At 46.0% G+C, this 20,972-nt stretch overlaps 1 protein-coding gene across 7 annotated transcripts in view; it reads left to right on the plus strand.

Annotated features, from left to right (window-relative positions):
* LOC111251690 (uncharacterized) overlaps positions 1 to 20,972 on the plus strand; it is a 169,766-nt gene that overhangs the window by 129,834 nt on the left and 18,960 nt on the right. The window contains exon 1 of one of the 7 annotated variants that reach the window (XM_022808525.2): positions 1,679 to 2,911. The exons of the other annotated variants lie outside the window; for them this stretch is intronic. The gene's annotated coding sequence lies outside the window, so the exon portion shown is untranslated. Of the gene's footprint in view, positions 1 to 1,678; positions 2,912 to 20,972 lie in introns of those variants that run through there. 7 annotated transcript variants of the gene reach the window in all.

Here is a 20,972-nt window from a genome sequence, read left to right on the forward strand (position 1 = left end):
GGTTGTGTGTCCTGACAAACGCTACGGCCTCGCCGAGGAGTCACGGTAAGAGAGACGGTAGACGTAGCTGCTGCTGCCGCCGTCGCAGTCGTGTTTTGTTACTACACGGCAGGCAATTTCTCTCAGATGCTTTCCCCACACCCTAAGCTTCTCCTCTCTAGTCGTTGGACAGTCTATGTCTGTAGACACTTGGAGACTCATGACTGACCAAGCTGACAAACCTTGCCCAATGCAGTGGCTGGTAGTAGGCTTCTGCTGACTTCGAACTGTTAGGTAGACCTAGCGTCGCTTTTGCTGGCTGCCCGATCCAGTGTCCCAGTCTGGCCTCGCCACGAATAGCAATGACGAGACACAAACGTGCGTCAAGAGCCACTTGAATGGATGACAAAGAGTGGGTCAGCGATGAAGGCAGCGAACGATTTCAAGAGACCCCTTTCTTGCATCGGGGCATCGACTCTTCATGCTACTCTCAGGACTCTCCCCGCCTTTAAACCACCCATTCTATAGGATGGCTCATCCGGTATACATGTACATCTATATAGTCGGTGGCATCCACTAACTTCGCCAGAGGGAGCAGGCTGAGTAAAAAATGACACGCAAGCCAGCGAATCGTAGTAATGTTACGGGAATGGCTGATCGACCAAAATAGTCCATCACACTTTATTAATACTAGTGAAGTGCACGAAAAACGATTGGCATCACCGTTACAACGTCGACGCTTCACGGCGATTATAATTGATTATGATCTCGGTTAACGCCGGCACCTCTAACAGACAAGCAATGCCAATTCCAGATAGCATATCGTTATGATTATGGTAACCTATACTACTCTACGATTCAAGCGGGTCGTGTTACTGTTATGTTAGACGCACTTTTGAACGCTGTCGCTGGTATATGTTCTATATATACCAGCGACAGCGTTCATATATAAAGATATATATGATTTAGCCATTAGATAGAGGTACCTATGGACAATATACTGTCAATATTCTAGCTTTTTAATTAGTGCTGCAATTCTTTCAGATTAATAGGTTCGTATCTAGGCTATCTGTGGCTATTTTTCTATTGAGCAACTTCTGCTCTCCCCAACACGGTTCGTATTTTTGAAAACCTCTCTACCAGCTTTGTTTATCACTGGCCGTAGAAATGGACGACGACAAGCCGCAGTCAAACGGGCTCAGCTCAAAGCGGATACGCTCTCTGAATCTATCTAACACAAACACGATAGCTATATTGATGTCTTTCACTGTCACCATATCTCATTGCGTCTTTAATTGCTCATCGAAATGAATGTATAGCGTATAGATCCGGACGATTTCCCTGCTAAACATTTCATCGATGATATATGGCTGCATAGCCTGTATTCGTGAGCTTCACCAGATTATCATTTCAACAGTGTCTATTAGTAAAGGCTGTATTTCAGTGGGGGAAATTATCTTCTGCCCGATCACAAAGCCCGAGGCATCCGTCGTCGACGAATGCTACTTTGACTCTGGTCGTTTCGACTCGGTAGCGCTCTGTCGTAGACCCATCTCCTTCGACCCGCAGCGGCTATCGCGCTGGCGGTAGTAAGCCATCCATTGCGATCCTTTCCTAGCTATCGAGAGAGTGTTACCCTTCCCTCCAAGTGGCGAGGACTACAATCGCTCCTGCACGCTTAGCTTACTGGACGAGGCGGCGCTGCGGCGTCGGCAGGCAAGTAAACGCTGTGTAGAGAGGTTTGTCTCCAAACCAAGCCGACGTTTAGGCGGCGACGTTCATGAGACAGTCTCATTCTTGCGAGCCTCGCAAGAGGCTACTATGTCCCGCGGATACCTGAAAAAGCCATTACTCAGCTTGTTCCTATTTAACGTGCGTGAGTGGCGTCAAGAAGCGTTGCAGCGATCGAGGCCGGGCCAACAGCTAGCGACTGAAAGCGTAACACAACGCTAACAGCGAGCACTAGCAATAATCGCACGCCCGCATCTGCTTGCTATACTACGTTACAGTGAGTGAGAGTGGCGAAGCCAAGCTGCTATGGATTATTCCTATTGTGTATACTGCAGGAAGCGCTCCTTCTGTACGCAGGACTGTTAATACATGTGTCTGTGTGTGTGTGCGTGCGTGCGTGCGTGCGTGTGTTAAGTACGGTTTGTATCAAGTGAAATTCGTTTCCAGCTGCATTGTCCTACCTGGCCGTGTTGTAAATACAGCCTAGATAGTATTGGATCTGCTTTGCGAACTTTGTACAGAGTGAATGAGAAGTGTACGAGAAAGGCTAAAATGACGCTTGGCAAAGTGCCAAACGAAAGTAATCGCCGCGCGTCAGTCGCCGTCTAATCATAGCAACACTTGAAGAAGCGATCGGACGTTATATATTGTCATTTGGAAACAACTATCTGCGTTCGTGTCTCCACTGTACGGCTCGCTCAGGGATAGCACGACGCTGAAACGACGTGCCCAGCGATTCTCACTGCACGTATATAAGTGCTTCTATAGGAGACGGAAAAAATCATCTGGTTAATTTTCCATTTCTATCACTCTGATATTGTTGTTGTTGTTATTGTTGTTGTTGTTGTTGTTGTTGTCGTCGTCGTCGTCGTCGGGAGTTCATCTAGCGCTGTAATAATCGTTTGCGGATTTTCTATTGTGTGCGCCCAAATCAACGCAGCATCTACCAGTATTCTATTTACTCTTTCTGTGTGCGTGTGTATACCTATATAACTCAATTGTAGAATTCATTCGTTGAGCATGTTTTGACTGTGAACATTTCTAGACACGCGTGATCTTCGTGACCAAGGTTCGCCTCGTGCTCTGGACATAACTTTCATGCTACATAGCAACACACAGTAACGTGACAAACCAGCTCAGGATTAGATAACGTCATTTCGTCGTTGTATTTTGGCCTCCCTGACGGATAGATCTCCTCCCGGTAGGTGGAACAATTTTGCCTGTTATGCGCCATGTGACACGACTATGGAAAATAGCCTTGTACGATGGAGAATTTCGCATTTATATTATTCTACTGGAAAATTCTAAGGGCACCGTCCAGTATGGCACGTGATCTACGCATCGGGTCAATCAGGTTTAACCTCATCCTGATACCGTACAACATTTTCATATGACGTGCGCTAGGCATGCTTGAACGTTTTCGCTGGACAGCCAACATGTCAGGAATCCGAAAACTTTGTAGTTAGGTTTGTGTGAGTAGCCAGCAGCTGATCCGACGCGGCTTCATGGTGGCACCTAGGCCAGTGACTCAAACAAATCGATGGAGCTAACCGTCACCAGCTGGCTACTTCCATCTACCTTGTACATTGGTGTTTGGCTAATAGAGTTTGATACTGTTGTGACATGGCAGGAAATAACGACAACCGAAAAAAGCTTCGGCAGCAGCTTATGCGATGTCGAAGTTTCGGCCAGAAGTTAGCAGTGCGATAAACGATACAAATTTTACTTAATTTCTATCACAAATGACAGCGACTTTTCCAAGCTGCGTTTGCCCTGGAGGCTGGTCAGCGTTGTTCACCTTCTGTCTTTATCCGCTATTAATTTTCTACATAGCTGACAATTAACCAACGTAACGGCATCTACAATAGAGGCGCGTCGTGCGTTACTTCAATTATATTATTATCGGTAGTGTTTTTCGAGTAGCGCGAGAGTTGACGACTGCTCGACACGCTGCTGTAGATGAACGGCAGACATCAGAGTCGGCGTGGAAGACGATCGTCCACGAGGGAATCGACGACGGCATTAGTGAGTACAGCCGTGGCATCGCGATGTTCCAATCAGCAGCAGAAGATTTCGGTAGAAGAACGAACGATCCATGAAGCCACAGAAACGATGGAAATCTGAACGATTCGATCGTGTTACTACGTGTAGTAGTCATAGCAGAAGCGGTACACACTTTGGGCAAGTACGGCATAGAAACGGACGAACCAATTATCGTCATTTCGATTATAGCCGCTATAATATAGGCAGGCTGACTAAACATCGACGTCTCCTTCACTACGGCTACTACGATGAGAAAACATAGCACAGAGATGCCAACAAAAATTATTTTTTCTATCCTGACGTGTCTCGTGGTCATGACAGCAGCGGCGACATATCGACCGCTAGCACCTTTCCGTCAACTTTTACCAAATACTTGCTCAATGTTGATTGTGTATTTGGCTGGCCGGCCGGCCGGCCGGCTGGCTGGTGCGTCTATTTCGATATAAGGAGCGCGCTATATATACGTGAAGTATATGGTGAATAGATGTATATATGTGGAAGTAGTTGGTGGCTAATGGCTGAATCCAGCGAGCCGAAGCCAGCCAGCCAGCCAGCCAGCAAGCAGCCATAACAATAATAGTAAAATAATAACAATTTTTTTATAGCCAAATTATTGTTTTATAGCGGATAGCATCGGTGGTGATGGCGACTGCGTAACTTTGCGGCAGGTCTTCAGCCAAGCACGTTACCGCTACGCTTTGTTAGAATGAAAAAGCGATCACCTTCCCTCAAGTGACTCTTTTGCTAATCGGCTAAGACTGTTTCAATCATGGACAACCGTGTTCTAGAGTGCCTCTCTGTTTCGCTTTACGTTTTAGACTGATTACTGTTACGTCTTAACGCAGATGTACGGCACAAATTCTAGGATGGAAATAGTAGTTTTTTATTATTATTATTGTTTATACGCTGTTGCATTTACCTATTTGCAGTCAATCAGTGTCCCACGTCTATGTGCAATATAGTACATAGTGGAAAAAGTGCCACGACCGGCCGTGCTGTTTCTGTTAGCGGTCTGAAAAACAGAACATAATGACATAAGGTGGTAGCTAACGCCGAACAGAGTTCGATTTACTTTTCTTTTCCTGTCTTGCGTCCGACTGGCAGAAACGACAAATGTCGTTCATCCCATTTTTATTATCCGGCACCATGTCGTTGGCTGCTGTTGTTGTCATACATTCGTCTTCTCGAATTAATTTTGCTCTTCCCTCACACGTCACAGGCTCGGTAGTGCCTGAAGTAAGGCAATGCAGTGTCTGACTGTCTGCTTATCCTGGCTGTCACTCAATTAAAAACCGGCAATCCTGGTCTTCAGGCGGGCAATTGGCAGTTTCACTGAAGCTCCGCTAGCGAGGATACCCGTAGCCCAACGCAATCAAACGTCGTCATGGATTAACACATACGGTATATATATATATATATATATATACGGTATATATATATATATATATACGGCATATGAATACGTACGTAAGGTACACGGGCACGGAGACGGGGTTTCGAAACGGCTGCAGACGCAAGTGATTCACTCCGGTTGCTTCATCTTCACGCCGATATGCCAGCGGTTGCCTTAATTGCGCCTATGTTCGAGCAAAGTTGGGTGCATCTTGGTCTGCCCTCGATTCAGCTAGGGTGAAGCTGTTAACATGTGTTGCCTTTCCACCACTTCAGTTATTAATGTGTCCACGTGTGTTGTTTTGTTGCCTCGATGTTTGTACTACGTTGTGACGCGATTGAATCACCAGAAACCGCATTCAGCGACAATGGCTAGTGAACGTCTTACAACGAATGTGAAGAGTAAGCTGAGCCGGAGCGAGGACGAGGCAGGTCTATACATTTCCGCTACAACTACTCAAAAGAAAATTAGAAAATGAACTACAACAGGAGAGATATTGAAAGAACGAAGGGAAGGGATCGTGCGTAAAGGTTCTTTGCTGAAAAAAGTCGCTGCTCACCCATCAAATTTTCATGTCTTTACACAGTAGAAACTTTCTGTGCGCATAAATAACAGCCCTATTTAATTTTAAGGAGACAATTGCAAATATTATATATCAATAGCATACGATAAACGCTGCACGAACAAACTTACGACGTGTTGACGAAGTGACATACTCTTATACAGGCTCATTGTTTTTTCTTTGTATTACTTTTTTTTTGTAAACTTTTCCCTATCGACTAGAACTGGATAGATGAGTACTGCTAAACCGAGAGCTGTAGATTTAACCTGATTGTTGTTGAGGTTAATAAGTACAAGATTAGTGAATGAAGATAAGCACCATGTTCGCAAAAACGTTGTTATGGCCTCGTGCGGTTCGCTTTATATATATATATCACTTTATACCGATATACGTTTTCAGCTTTCCGTTTAAGTTACCACGTTGAAGTTTATCCTTAGCCAAGTTGTTGCGGCAGCACAATAAGACTAAACACGCGTATCTGAGAACAGTCGCGGAAATTGAGAATTCAATGGGATGGGATTTCCGATGTTTCTCCTTGTCTGCCGTTGTTCCCCGTACACGCGTGTGTATGTAACTGCACTTATATATAGAACGCACTGAATGAGGACGCCAGACTAAGGAATTTTTGTTTACCCGAGGATAACGACCCGACGACACATATTCATACGTTTGTTTTACGTTCTCATAAAAAGACTGTTATGTGCACACCAATCAACGTCTCGCTTGGGACTATTGTCAAGTAAAATCCCAATAACTCCAGATAGAGTTATTGGGCTAGACCGGGAAGTTTAATATGCAAAGCCTAGGGAAGCGAGGGGTGTGAAGATGGACGGGAAAGGTAAGAAGCTCAACGAAAGTTGAAATTCCACGACTTTGCTATCGGGTTCGTAGCAAAGCTAGATAGGCCTGCTCGGTAAAGGACCTGCTATCTTATTCTACCCAGCACACCTTCCAACAGCAGCAGCAGCAACAGCAGCAGCAGCATCACCGTCACCAACGGCACATTCATATTGGACGCCGATACCGCCTCGAAGCATACAATAACGAGCTGGGATCGAACGCTTTGTACATATCTGTCTTTTCTACGAAAGGAACAGAGCGCACTCGTTCGCTCTACTCCCTCTTACATACACAGATGTACCCTATTTGGCATTACCACTATCAACACCAGAGGGGTGTGTCACGATATTCGAATTCCTTTCCTGAGACGTACGGCGTGGGGATTGCTGACTGGCCGAGTAAGCCGCTAAAAGCGGAGGAGTTCCTAGGGGCGACCGGCCAGGACAAGGCTGTGAGAGAAATTACCGATGTAAATCACTATCATCACATTTATGTGGCACGTTTACTCAGTAGAAACTTTTGCTAATACTGGCTGCATAAAGGTTCGTGCCTATGGGAAAGAGAACTTTGTTACTTTTTGCACGATGTACGCGTGTGTGGGTCAACTATTATGCGACACCTATGTACCCATCTTCATACTGTATACGTGCGCGAACAAAGCATCATGCAGGTGGATAGTCAGCTGACACCGTTAGAGTCAAGAACATACAACTGCACAAAAAGTTAGGACGCTTTCAATGAAAAAAATAGCAGGCGACGGGAACGTAGGGACAGACGTGGGTATGCACTGCGAGAAGCGCCGGAACTATAACTGATGCCGTTCTCCAATTAACTTTCTTACACGAATGATTAGCATTACTGTCTATATTATCGTTAGCAATATTTACAATTAGTACGAGCCAACTAGACTGAAAATAGGTTCCTTATCACGTGAGGATGGGGCTCATCGAAACGGTGACAACAACAGAGACTAGCTTAAGTCGGAAATTGGTTAGACCTTTGATTTAATTTCCATTCAATCCTATTACTATAATGACTTTATCACTACTTCAACATTTTGATGCACTGTACTCTATTTCGTATACCCGGACGATTGTTCTGCGAGTAGAAAAATCCGTCCGAATTCTGTTAATTCACCTACCATTGACCTTGTCGTTGGTGCCATGTTAAAACACGCACATACGTGCACACAACAGATGGGCTGCGGATATTCAGGTGTTTCTTTCATTAATGTCATTTTAGGTTGGTCTTCGTTGTTCGAATATGGCGGCAGCGGTAGTCCGTGAATGTCGGGAAGCCTGTACGGTCAAATATGTTAGTGTGCTTGGCTCCTTATAGAGGGACCGTGTCGCTGTGCAGACGCTGCTTTAACGATCGCTACACGGCACCGACTGTGGCTGATGTTCAGGATAAAAAAGAAGACCAACAGCGATTCGGCTGCCGTGGCAGTAGCTAGTACAATGACAATTTCGCATTTATTTTGCTACTCGTGTATTACTTCTGGGTTGCTTTTGCTAGTTGGTGTTGCTTCTCTGCATCTATTTTACTGGCGCCTCGTCGCGCTCTTCGTCGTATCGTTTTGCACAGAAAACACAGCCTCTTGTCTTCCGTACGACGAGTGTAGTTTTATCTCCGTCCGCCCATCCGTCCATCCATGCGGCCCAACGGTTTACAGTTTGGTTTCTTACTCTGACGCATTCTCTGTACAGGGTGAAGATAAAATGATTGAGCGGAAGAGGGTCAGCTAAAGCGGAAAATGCAGAAATTGTGGTTTATAGAATGCGAGAGGGAGAGAGAGGGAGAGAGAGAGAGAGAGAGAGAGAGTATATACATGAAAACGTGCTATATATACGTGTGCATATACGTAACGGCTACTAATAGGTTTGATATGATTATAATTTGCACATTATGCGACGCCACTTGATGGCATGGCATTGGTGATCGGTTTCGCATAGACCGCAATATACATATCGACGGGTAATTTGGTGATGTCTCATGGCAAAAGGCATCTTGTCGCAATCGACAGGAAGTTGTAGGAAATACATGTGAATGATTGGAAGAAAATGAGAAAACAGAAATAGGACATATGGCCGTATGTTGCTAGCGGCCTGTGCGATGACCGCAGTCGTTGGTCCTGGCAATGATGTTAGCGAGTTTAGCTAGAGTGAGCTAGTTAGTTGCACCTCTTTGCGGTTTCGGTAGCTAAACTTATTTCGTCTGCTATGCATATGCTAATGCTGGTTGCTCATATATAGTTGTTGCTGGTTTCGGATTGTGTCTTGGTGCGTGTGTGCTTTCGGTTTACCAAGCGGGGCACAGCGTAATCGACGGATCGTTAACACAAGTCGCTCGACCTATTGATCGCTGCTCCGACTGCCTGCTGCCTTCATGATCGTAGCTGGTTAGACACAATGACAAATAAACCGCGGCTGGGCCCCGTGGTCGTCCGCCAGCGATCCGGTCTGGTGACTTTGGGATGGCATCAACTACAGGGAAGCCATTATGGCTGCGGTGTGACAACGGTCGTAGTGATGTCCGCTGACCAGTAACAGCAGCTGCGACAAACACTATAGCTACCCTACAGTCACTTTCGGTCGTGATACCAAAATGTTATTGTCTTCGTTGCATCTTCTGCCCTCGGCGATACCACGAGTACCTACTCGTCTGGGACGAGCCCTTCGGCTAGAAGCAGCTTTCATTCATTTCACTGTATGGGATATAAATCAGCCTCCATTGTATTTTGTAATACGAGCCGACAATGCCAAGATGTCAACGTGAACAGAACTTCGCGGAATACTCATCCACTGACGTAGCTGCACTTCGACGTAGTCACATTACCAGCTCTCATATAGCCAAACAACAACCGAATAGACAACGATATTTTTACTAGAGGTTTTAGTATCTTCAGTTCTTTGACAACATCCTCTCTGCATGCTGCTGTTCCATACCACGATAGCACGTACATACGTGTTCAGTTACACACACGTGCTGTGGTATATCTGGACGAATTCTCTGCTTCGTTTCCAAGCGCGTAAGGCAATGGCGTCAAGCGCATTGTCCTCCCATTCAGTCCTAGTCATACCCACAGTTTGTTTTCGTCTGTCCTATCCTGTCTTGATTTTTGTGCAAGTATCAGAAGGCGACGGCGATTTTGTTGGTGTTGGTGTTGCTGCTGCCGTTCCTTAGCGCCCTGTTAAGAATAACTGCCGCAGCCGTCGTGGCGTTGGCGACTGTCCGTAGCCCCCAGTGTGGCCTCTTGCAGCTATTGCGGCCATTATACATTGTGGCATTGAAAACTGTGGCTAAGAACGGCCGCCCGTTGCCTTTGCAATGGCTCCCGTTGCCAATAAAAGCCTTGCCGCTGAGACGGCAGGCTGATGGTGCGGACGTTCGTTTTCCTCCAGCTATCCCCAAGACCATCATTGGCAGCACTGTTACTGCTGTAACACAGTTCTATTGGGGCAGTGATTGGTTCTTGTAAAGACACCTGAATTAGGAATGGCAGTTCCCGTCAATATTGCTTATACTGATATGGATTCTAACAGTGATGTAGCGAGAGCTAGTACACGCTGCTATTGTTGTCGTGGAACTGGTGAATGGAATACGCGTCCTTATTTTGTTGGCATCGTCTGCTGCTGTTACTGCCGCCGGCCTTGTTTCTGCTTGTCCCTTCCTTCAACCGTATGACGTTACCTTGTCTACCTCTGACTCTTTCGGCGGCCGGCCTCAGTCGCTTTCTTTTCGTCTGCTCCACGCGCTTTTCACCTTCCCTATCTCTGCGCTAGTTTCGTCGCAACAAATAGCATCATCCATCGAAGAGAGGGATGTCTGTCTTTGCAGCTTGCCAGTAGCCTGTCTCTTTTGGCTTACTGCTGCTCGTCGACCTGTTTCTGATGATATGTTTGTCAATGTGTCCGCTCCTTTGCTGCCTCGTGAGGTATCGCGGCAAGCGACGTCGCATGAACCGCGAGCCGGTCCGGAGGTTCCAAACGTTTAAGCGGCCCTTGTTGCCGCTACTGTTACCGACAGCAGACAAGACCACTAAGCTAGTTCCGGGGGCAAGCTATACCGCTATCGCACTTAAGAGACAACGCAATGTATAACAGGGTAGCCGCCGCAACAACAGCGAAACCTCTGGTCTCTGCCGTGGGTTACAGAAGTGTCTATTTGACCAGGAACGACTGGGTCACGCTCGTGTTTGTTTGCGTACAACTATCCTCAAGGCTTCCTCGCGCCAACTCGACCGCTTACCATAGTCGACTTGAATCCGTCTGCTTCGTGACGGCTGTGCCTCGTCATACACTTGACAGGCTGTTGCGTCGTCATAATTTGTTATTGAGGTTGTCGTAGTTCTTGCGATGGAGTTCTTTTCTGAACGTTACTGTTGCCTCCACAGCAACTGTAATCGCTATTGGAAAGATGTTTTCTACTTTTACTTGTTTATCCCGTTTTTATTTACCGGTTCTCGGTTGCGACACGACTTCTATCGCTGCTGCTTCGCACGAGTTTGCGCTCGCATTCGTCGCTACGTATTGTCCATTGACAATCGCAGCCCCGTCGATCAGCGCTGGCGTCACAGGGAGACTTGAATGGTACGCAGGTGTATATTGTTACCGAAACGTTTTAGAATCTACCCTTCCATGGCACAGCTTGTAATGTTCTAAGTGCAAACGTCTACGGCTACGATAGATGTTGAGTTTGTTGGCGATTTTTGTTCGTCCAACGAGTTCAGGCCAACTCTACTAGGCTACGATGGCGGAACCACAACGTTGAGGCAGGCCCCGCTAAGAAAGTTAGCTGGCACAGGACTCACAGCGGCATGGTGTTATTGCGGCGTGTTTCTCAAAACGGTTTCAAATATCGCGCTGCATCACCACCACCGACTCGAACAACGTAAAATATCGCAGAGAGGCAACGACGACGCACAATCGAGAAAACTTTGAACAAGGACCGAAGTAGCAGCAGGTGCGACGATCTGCGATCTTAAGTAACGCGTATTGCGTTCCGTTACATCAAGCGTTTTGCTAGATGGATACCGCAAATCGTCTTTCTGTCAAACGACAAACGGCCAAAAGAAAAATATCTCGAATTATATATATATGTATATATATATATATATATGTGTGTTTCTTGCAATAACGATCGATGTCTATTTTTGATAAACGTTGTCCTTCGAACGATAGTGCTAGAATACATCCATTGCTATCTTCAGGCAGGTTTGTATTGGTAATTTGTTTTAACTAACAGTGCTAGTGATACGGCCGCATTTAATACGTAATGGTTACTGTTATTTTTTATATTATATATATGGGGCATATATGTATAATTTTATTTACTGTAGATGAATATCAAGGTACGGGCGTAGTATAGAAGCATCTGCCTGTCATTGTACAGTATAAGCAGCAACAGTAGTTAGCAACTTAAAGTCATTGCCACTAGTATCATTAGAGTCAGCGTCGATAGCAGCTATAGGCCAGAGCAACATTATGTCAGAGTCATCAAGAAACGACAAAGAGCCAGCACTACCCGTGTCGTCCTATATTACCGAAAGGAAAGGGTTACACTATCAGTGGAACACTGTTAACGATTGCCGAAGGGGGAGGGAGGAACCGGGGGGGGGGTAGACAAGGGAACAACCCCTTGAGAACTGTCAGAAACCCTTTACAATGGCGGTACAAGCTTGTTCGACTGCCTGCAGACCCTCTAGGCCTTTTTCTGCTTCTTTGCCTTTGTTCCACCTTTTGATGGTGCCTGCTCGGTCCAATTAGGCTCGACTAATATGATCATCTGCTGCCAGCAGCAGCAGCAGCCTGAGTTCAGACTGCGAGCCTAGAAGCTAAAGCCTATCTCAAACGGTTCATAACCGGGTTGATTGCCTGATTCGTAATGGTCGGCAGATGACACTATACAGGGCAAGGTAGTACTAATGTCGTAATGCTATAACCTGTAACTGCCTCGCTCATCAAACCTCTTCACTCGTGACGCTTTCCGGCTACCACTTGAATCAATGCAAATATGCGCGATACCTGCTTCCGTAATGAGGAATTACCATACTTACCACTTTCTTTGTCTCTAAAAGCATGGTTTCTTTGGGCGCTGCTACTGCTGCAGTGAGTGTATTCTAGGACTTGTAAACGGCCAAACTATTACAACTGGCGTAGCCTATAAAGCAAAGCGTTCGTTATTGCCAGATAGAATAGCTGACCGGATAGGTTCCTTCGGGCGTCGTACACGTTCATGAACAGGAAACCATAGTAGCACGTTTGTGAGCTGACTGTCAAAGACAGCGCTATTTAATTGATAAAACCGGATGAAAATTATAGTTTTATATGTTCAGGCAGCACCAAAAAGTTTTTGCGTTGTCATTTTTCTAGGGCAAAAAATAGCTATTTTAGGCGATTTGCCCAACAACTATGCAAGTAACTTCTGCGTTTTTTGTGGCGTGAAAAACAAGCAGAAGTTTCGGTTCGCGCCGTTCTAGGCACGCTATGTGTAGAAGCCGGTTCCGTTCTTTCTGCGTGTCCCAACGAAGAAAACCAACAAAGCATTAGAAGGCAAAAAGAATAAATAGTAGTTAGTTTTTACTGCCACTTTCTGAAAAACAAGCCCAGCGTCAACTTGTAGCCTTTACCGTAGACTAGATGTGGGGGCGTGCGCGATTCGGCGGTATTACTCATGGTCACGACGACAGCGAAAAAGCCCCACTACAATCACATGGTCGTATAGAATCGCATAAGTGGTTGTAGCAGTTATTTGCGGCTTTCCTGCCGGCGAGCAGCGGCACATAGAAATGCCGAATCTCCCCTACATTGGCCCGTTATTTTATTTTTTGTCTATCGAAAAGTGAGTGCACCGCTGCTGCCGTGCCATTCTTGCTTGAGGGAAACGACAGCGGTGTGGCTGTCGTGAAGCCGACAGGGCGTTTGACTGTTGGTTCATATACTATATATATATATATATATACTGGTCACATCGGTAATAGCAAAGCGACTCATAGACGGCGACTGCAGAAAGACAGCGGAGCGACAGTGATGTGTATTAAAAAATGTCCAACAGCAGATTTCAACAATGAGCGCATTGCAACGAGCCGCTAGTGCTATTCAAGGCTTATTACTACTACAGATACGGTTCACGTGCAGCGACTAGAGAGCGGGCAAATTGAAAAAAAAAAAGGAAAGTTAGATAGAAAGAGAGAGAAAGGGATAGATATTTGAGAAAACCGACAACACCCTCCGTTCCGTCAATCGCCCTTTCGTAGTAGATTTCATCGCCGTAGTGTTGACTCGTGCAGGTCAGGGTTTTGCCTATCTGCTCAATACGCGAATTTCGGTTTGTGATTGTTATATGTTTTGTCCTCTGTCCGTGTGTATGTGCGCTGTTTTTATTCTTATAGTGTCGAGATGACCGGCGATATATTTGTCGTTCGTATATGAGACTAGCGACCGAGGATAGCGGCAGGCAACTTTTAAGCTGTTTGCCTCAGCCATAGAGGCCCGGTGAACTGAGAAATGGATGTTCACACTTTCTCGCCATGGATAGACAGGGAGAACCCCGTAGCACTGGCCATGCACGGGTTTGAGTTTGGTTTGTCTGTAGGCGAGCAGCGTTAGCTGGCGATCTGCTTTCTGCGTCACTTTTTGCTGTGGCTTCAATGGCGAAATCTGGCAAGTCGAACAACCAAGCAACCAAAAAGAAACCGGGAGAGAGCAGCAGGGGAACACCTAAAGCCAGCCAGCGTGACACACACCATATATATGTATACATGCACAGATAACCTATAATAAGGGAAGGGGACGAAACTCTTTTGAACATGAACGACAATATACGAAGCTTTTTCGAGATTTGCCATCTCAACACCTATTTCCCAAACCCCATCACCAGTCATCACCCGTGGCACCCCACGCCGTTCTGTTTAACGCCGCTGCTGATTCTACCCACTGCTGCTGGAACGTAGAATACAGTAACAACATATAACGAACCACCCTACGCCGTATCGATATACTCTGAAGGAAAACGCCCAGGACGATATCGCGGGATGCCCCCCGAATCGTTCTGTAGAAATACATAACCGACTCTCACACACGCTTCGACGGGATCACCAGCGTGAGTGGCACGTCACACGATGAACGGGCCAAGCAGCCACTCAAATATCTAGCTGTAGACCCAAAATACCCATTTGAATATTGTACATGTTTCAATATGGCCTGCGACGCTAATCAGTCGACGCCGTGATGTAGCCACGAGACGTGCTAGTTAAGCGCGACTCAAATTCAAAAACAATCTAGTAACTTAGGCACGATGTGCAATGTTCGTTTCTACCAGCTAGATTAGTCGTTCAATCGGTCGGCTAAAAAGCAAATGAGACAAGCAGAAAGCCTCAGATGGCTTCTCAACAGTTAATCTATCGGTTAGACCTGCTGTCTACCTTGAAGCGCAGAAAAAACTCCCAGCGCGAAGACATGGGGATGCGACCTTCGTCAGTTAAGCGCTGAAGAAAGAGCATATACGTGTTTTGCTGTTGGTGGTAATGGCCAGTTCAGCTTGGGTACTCCATCCTGTGGTGGCGTGCTCCATGGATGTCTTGTGCAACGAATCCGAAACGGTACTAAAAGCAAGCATTCATTTTCAAGAGCATTTTCGTTTAGTTGATAAAATTATTACAAGCGGACTAAGGGATATTACGTATTGCTAGGTGTATTGCTCGGCTGAACAATTGTACATATGCGTAACTGTTATCTCGCATTGGTCAGTTGATTGCGATATTCTTCCGTTTTTGCTGTTCCGTTCACTTAGGTAGTCTAAGTCTATACGCAATACTTATCGTTATTTCTCTACTACCGTGTAGAAGCATCCGTGCCTTTCTGTTTTTAGCATAATTGATTTGGACAAGCAGCGCTTCATGCCGGGGGCAACCGCTGTGCTATTTGGATTTGAACGAAAACGAAGACGTTTGTCTGACTTTTCTTCGTTTGCCACTATATAACCTATGCACATATCCATGTATATATATATATGGTCGAATCAGATACCGCTACCCCCAGAAGGATCGGCTGAGACCAAAGCTCTGAGCGAGCCTTACAGGATGACCGGCGAGTGGACGAAATGCTGGAGGCTCCGACGTATCGAGCTCGACTCGCCGCCGCTAGTGTCGAACGATCTACAGCGTTGGGGGCACACTAGCGATGCTTCTTCTTCTCTTTTAGTCTTTTTTTTTTCCCAGCAACGACAATGGGGGAATGCGAGGAAGCTCAATGTGACCGCGCTTAGCCAAAGAAGCCACATAAGCACCATAGATAGACACACACACATGCAGATTTATCGGCAGGCTGTGCTGTTGCGTGTGTGGCCTACGATGTATTTGCCAGAATAGTACTACTAGTGCTATATGTGGGTCTGTCTAGAACTATCTAGAGATTCGTAACAGGCGCGAGAATGTCTGATCCGCTATCTCGCCTATAGCTATGGCGAGGCTAAAGTGGCTTTTCCTCAAACTTTGGTCGCTCGCAAAATCGCTGCGTCGTCTACAGCAGCTTATCGTAGTTATTAGCAGCAGTGAGCGCTCACAGCCGTACGATGACTGGAATGTTGCCCTATAAAGGCCTGGATGATGATCCCCTGTCGGAAGCTGAACTATTGCGGTGAATACTTATTTGAAGGACCTGTCCTAGAACGATGGACCACGAAGTGCAGCCGAAATATCGTCTTCCGAATGGGTGGGGAGGTGTTCGCGGCTCGCTGACAATGCCTAGTTCTCAGTCTACTTACCATCTTTTCCATTTTCACACGTTCAGTTGTTGCCTTCGTTCCAGCCTATTGGCATATACCATGATGCCTTCACTATGTCTAAGTATACACTGCTCTAAGCGTAGATCTAGATGTATACAAGGATAAGTTAAAGGAATATCAGACAAAGGCTTCCGTCGTAGCGGCGGAGTCTCTTTTTTGCTATCGATTCCATCCCCACTTGCTACCAGTAAACATTTCGTCCCTTTTGTCAATCGGATCGTTTTCAGTCATCTACGTTGGTATAGTCGCTAACAGAAGCAAGGCAGGCAAACTAAGGAGAAAATAAGACAGGGGGGTAATATAGCATAACGGATACGATATAGACTAGCATAAGCAGAAAGGCTACCGCTAATATAACGGTACCCTATCTAAAAGTATTCCCTCAGACACACTCAATGCGGTCAGCTTTATATGTAATGAGAACAGCAAGAAATCTGATGAAAATGTGAAGGGGTAGATCATTTGTAAATTCACGAGGACAAGAAAGGGAAAGCCTTAATGAAAAATTGCAGATTAGTCAACGAATGCTCGACCTGCCCGATATATACATTCATATAATACTGGTCGACAATCTATTAACTAAAAATCTATTGGTCAGACATGCGATTGAATATTTTGCTTTAAAGTACTGATATCGCTGCTGTTTCTTCGAGCCACATCTATGCTCAGAGACTATTTTTCATTTTTGAGTTCAGGCCTTCTCAAAACCTCAGACCCTCTCTGTACGGCGCCACAGTTCAAATAAGACAAATGACATAGGTGACAATAGAAAAAAAAAAAAAAAAAAAAAAGTGCACGAATAACGACGACAGTGACTACGATAACGAAAAAAGGATCCACACGCCTGTCGGAATCGGGTTTACTACTGCTGCGCAGTTTACCGGGCTGTTTGACTGGTTCACTTCGTTAGCCACTTGGTCGCTTGACGACTGCAGACGATTGCCGCTGGGTTTTATCGCCATCACAGGTAGGAACGTTACACTCACTGTTTCATAGTTAGAGCATTCGTTAGTTGGTGTTCGCGATCTCGTTGCGAGGTAGCCCGGCAAACAACGATTGAAAGTTAGGCCGTTTTTGATACTGTGAAGGCCTTAACCTTAGCTCGTCGTCGGTTACGTCGTTGTTGTTGTTATTGCTGGGGCTGCTGCAATCATTCCTGTCTGCCGTGTTTGTTTACTAGAAGCACGACGGGTCATGGCGCGTCCGCGTTGTCGTTCCCGTATCCGCAGCGACACACCATTCCCGTCGTTCTTACCTCAACAGATAGATCGATATATCTGTCGAGAGAGGGTGCGAAATGGCTAGGTAAACGCCGAAAGGGATAGAGATGTTGCCAGCGTAAAATAGAGCGAGGCCTCTCTGATCCACCAAAGAAGACTGACTGAAGACCAAAAGAAAAATCGAAGAAGATCAAGGCAACTTGTTTAGCTTCTCTTTCTCTCTCCCCCGGGGCGGGCAGTTTCACACCGTTGAAGATCCGTCGATGGCCAAATATTTCTTGGTTCATTGTCGCTCACTTTCTTTTTCCTCTCTATCGATATACGCACTCATAAGTCTATTCATATCGATCACATGCTGTTAACGCTATTAGTGCCAGTTATTATTTTTGCAGCAGCTTGTGGTAATGTGTAATGATGCTATGGTACTGTTAATGATCTTCCTGACAATGCTGTGGATTATAAGAATCTGGAATATATATATATATATGATAAAACGACGCTGCCGCATTTGAAGCGACCCCGTCTTTGTTTTTCTTGGCGCAATCATCATTGTGCTTCTCCTGTTATTTGGTATATTTACACCATTGTGTTACAGAGCTTCGATGTGACGAAGCTAACAACTCGAAAAGTATGAAAAAAATGGCTTTGGCGATTTCATCTACATCTATAGTATGATGCTAAATGGCCTGCGGTAGGACAAGTTAAATTCATTATGGGCAATAGGTGACTAATGGTCAATACGATCAGCATCGTTACAGACGGATTTGGACGCCTCTTGACATTATTTGACGCGCTGTGAAACGTCTACTTCACGACATGGCATCCAGGGCGATGAAGATAATACCGAAAGCGACGATCTATGATAAACAAAAAAACGCGTGTTTGTGGTCAACTCCCTGCTAAGAGTATGTAATGATTATAGCGACGCTTTTTTGACTGGTGTGGCTGACGACAGATCACAGAAAAACTATTACATTTGCAGATGTAAAATTAAGCAAACGAAACAGCACTAAAACTCAGCTTAGCTTATGCTGTTGCCATGTGGTTCAACAAACTTATAATCATAAACGGCTGTGTTCGACGTCACAAAAAACCGGCTAGAATATCATCGTATAGGTGCTAGCATTTACTGTAACCGCCTGAAAACAGCAGAGATCTTCTGCCTGGCAGAAAGTTAAAAAGAAAGCACGCTGGAAACCCAACCCCAACCAGGTGAGATGGCCAGCCAGATAGTATAAGAACGTATAATATATTTGAGGTTTCATTGAAGTTCCTCATATTTGGCGGTACCTACTACCGGACAGAAATGTGCACTTAAGATGCTGTTATTGGTATCTCCGTTGTCGTCGTTATCGCTGTTGTTGTTGTTGTTGTTGTTGTGGGCGCCATGAAGAGCTCTCGGTTCGTCGACTGATTATCGGTTACCGCTTGGCTTGTCTAGCTCAAGCTACGGCGACTATTTCGACTGTCTGTCTGTCAGAAACTGCTGGTGCTGCTTCTGTTTTTTCGGCATTTATGCCAGTGTAGATAAACTTGGACCCTGAGACTAAGCTCGGCGTCAGCATGGTCGTCACTTAGTAGCAGTGCCGATCATTGCGTAGTCGGGGCAATGCTGTTGTTGCCGCCTCGTTTTTGGGTTCATCAGCAGCTACCGATGGGGTTCTTGTTGGCTATGCGCGTACGGAGCGCGGTATCGCCAGCCCCAACGCAATTGGCATTCGGCTTCGATGTTTTGTTACGTTTCTCTGTTAACGCAACGCCGTTGTTGTAGCTGCGGAAAATGCTGATGTTGTGGCGTGGCTATTGGTGGGTCTGCCAACACTACATTTTAGCAGCTTCTGCTGCCATCGTCATCGTCGTCGTCCCTTCTTGCTGCAACTTTTACGCTGGTCGAGAAGAGGGAGAAGTATGCATAGCAAATTTGGAAACTGCAGTAACTGAACGACAGAATTTTGACTGCTATTGCTGCTGCGTCAAATGACAACGCTGTCATTACCGTTTCAGTTAGCTCCAACGCCGCTGCCATTCACCTGATGTGACTGCGGGTCGCGCAGCCCCTGCTGGCCGTTAAGACCCAGTCTGAGTCGGAATCGCCTTTCTCAGAAATGACGCAGAGGAATCGTATCGGGAACGCAGCAGCGAACGCGCTGCTTCGAAGCGTCAAAACGAAGCAGAACAACTCAGGCAGGCAGGCAGGCAGGCAGGCAGGCAGACAGATCTTGGCAGAGAAGACAACAACAAAATGTGTATGATGAACGAAAAAGACGGCACAAAATATATATAGCAATACATGCATAGATGAAGCCTAAGAACGAAAGAGCCCGCCGTTACAGGACACTGCAGCGCAGCACGCTTGTTACTGCGGACGGCGCTGGGCGACCGTCGTGTTCCGTTGGACACTGCACTGGCTACCATTGTAAAAACTCAAAGCAACAGAATTCCGCGAGAGTAATAATTGTCTACTTACAAAACTACTGCTGCTCATAGTGTTTCTGCTTGCGCCGCTAACCTGACGCTGAACGTCGCTGCCTATCGATTGAGCCAGCTGGCTCTTCTTGCGTACTCTGTACGGCTCTCGCTGCAGGAGAACAATCCTGTAGCAATAGGCATTGCTACCTCCATGAAAACGATAGCAGTATCAGCAGCAATAGCAATATTTTTTTATGGAAGCGATGACTAACGTGTCTCGGCAGATGAGCATTGCCATTCGTTAGTCGTTGCTCTCAAGGCGATCTTCTAAATTCAATGCTGTACGGGTTAGTTTTGCTGTCTGCCAGGGGTCAGCCAAAAGGCTTGCACTGCAAGAACTCTCGTTGGACGTTGGCGATGACAAACTATTCTAAAAAAGCCAAAAGGCTCCCGAGGACGTCTGTCAACTATGATATGTCGTAGTAGTGGTCTGTGCCGGTTTAGTAATTTGACCTTATACTTCCTCTCTGTCTTAGGGCTACGGATCTCTCCCTTTTTAAAAACCGCGGCCATTCTCTCAGCAGCGGCAAATAGAGAATACTACCAGTAGTGAAACCCACTGAATCTAGCCGGAAAAAATCAACCACAAATATGTAGGGTATGTAGCAGCAACAACGAACCGCTGAAGTGGTGGAATTTAGCGGAAGACGCTAACCTGGTCGCGTACGATGCCATTTTCGTGCATTATTCTCTTTCTCTCCAGCAAAAAGGCTCCAATGTTAGGTCTGTAAGCTTCTTGAAATAGAGAAACCTGCGAGATTAGAGTTCCGTAGGCTTCCAGGGGACCTGAGTTTTCGAGGCTTGAATCTTCTATACAGCGATAGAAAAGGAGAGACTCGTCATAGGCTTATTCTTCTTCTGTGTCATGCATAGAAACTCGTGCTGAGAGACAGTCTGCTCCCGGCCACGAAGCATCCTTGTTATTTCTGTGGGCCTGGTAAATAAGAAT

Source organism: Varroa destructor, unplaced genomic scaffold (genome assembly GCF_002443255.2).
Source record: "Varroa destructor unplaced genomic scaffold, Vdes_3.0 BEIS01000005.1, whole genome shotgun sequence".
Classification (NCBI taxonomy): Eukaryota; Metazoa; Arthropoda; class Arachnida; order Mesostigmata; family Varroidae; genus Varroa; species Varroa destructor.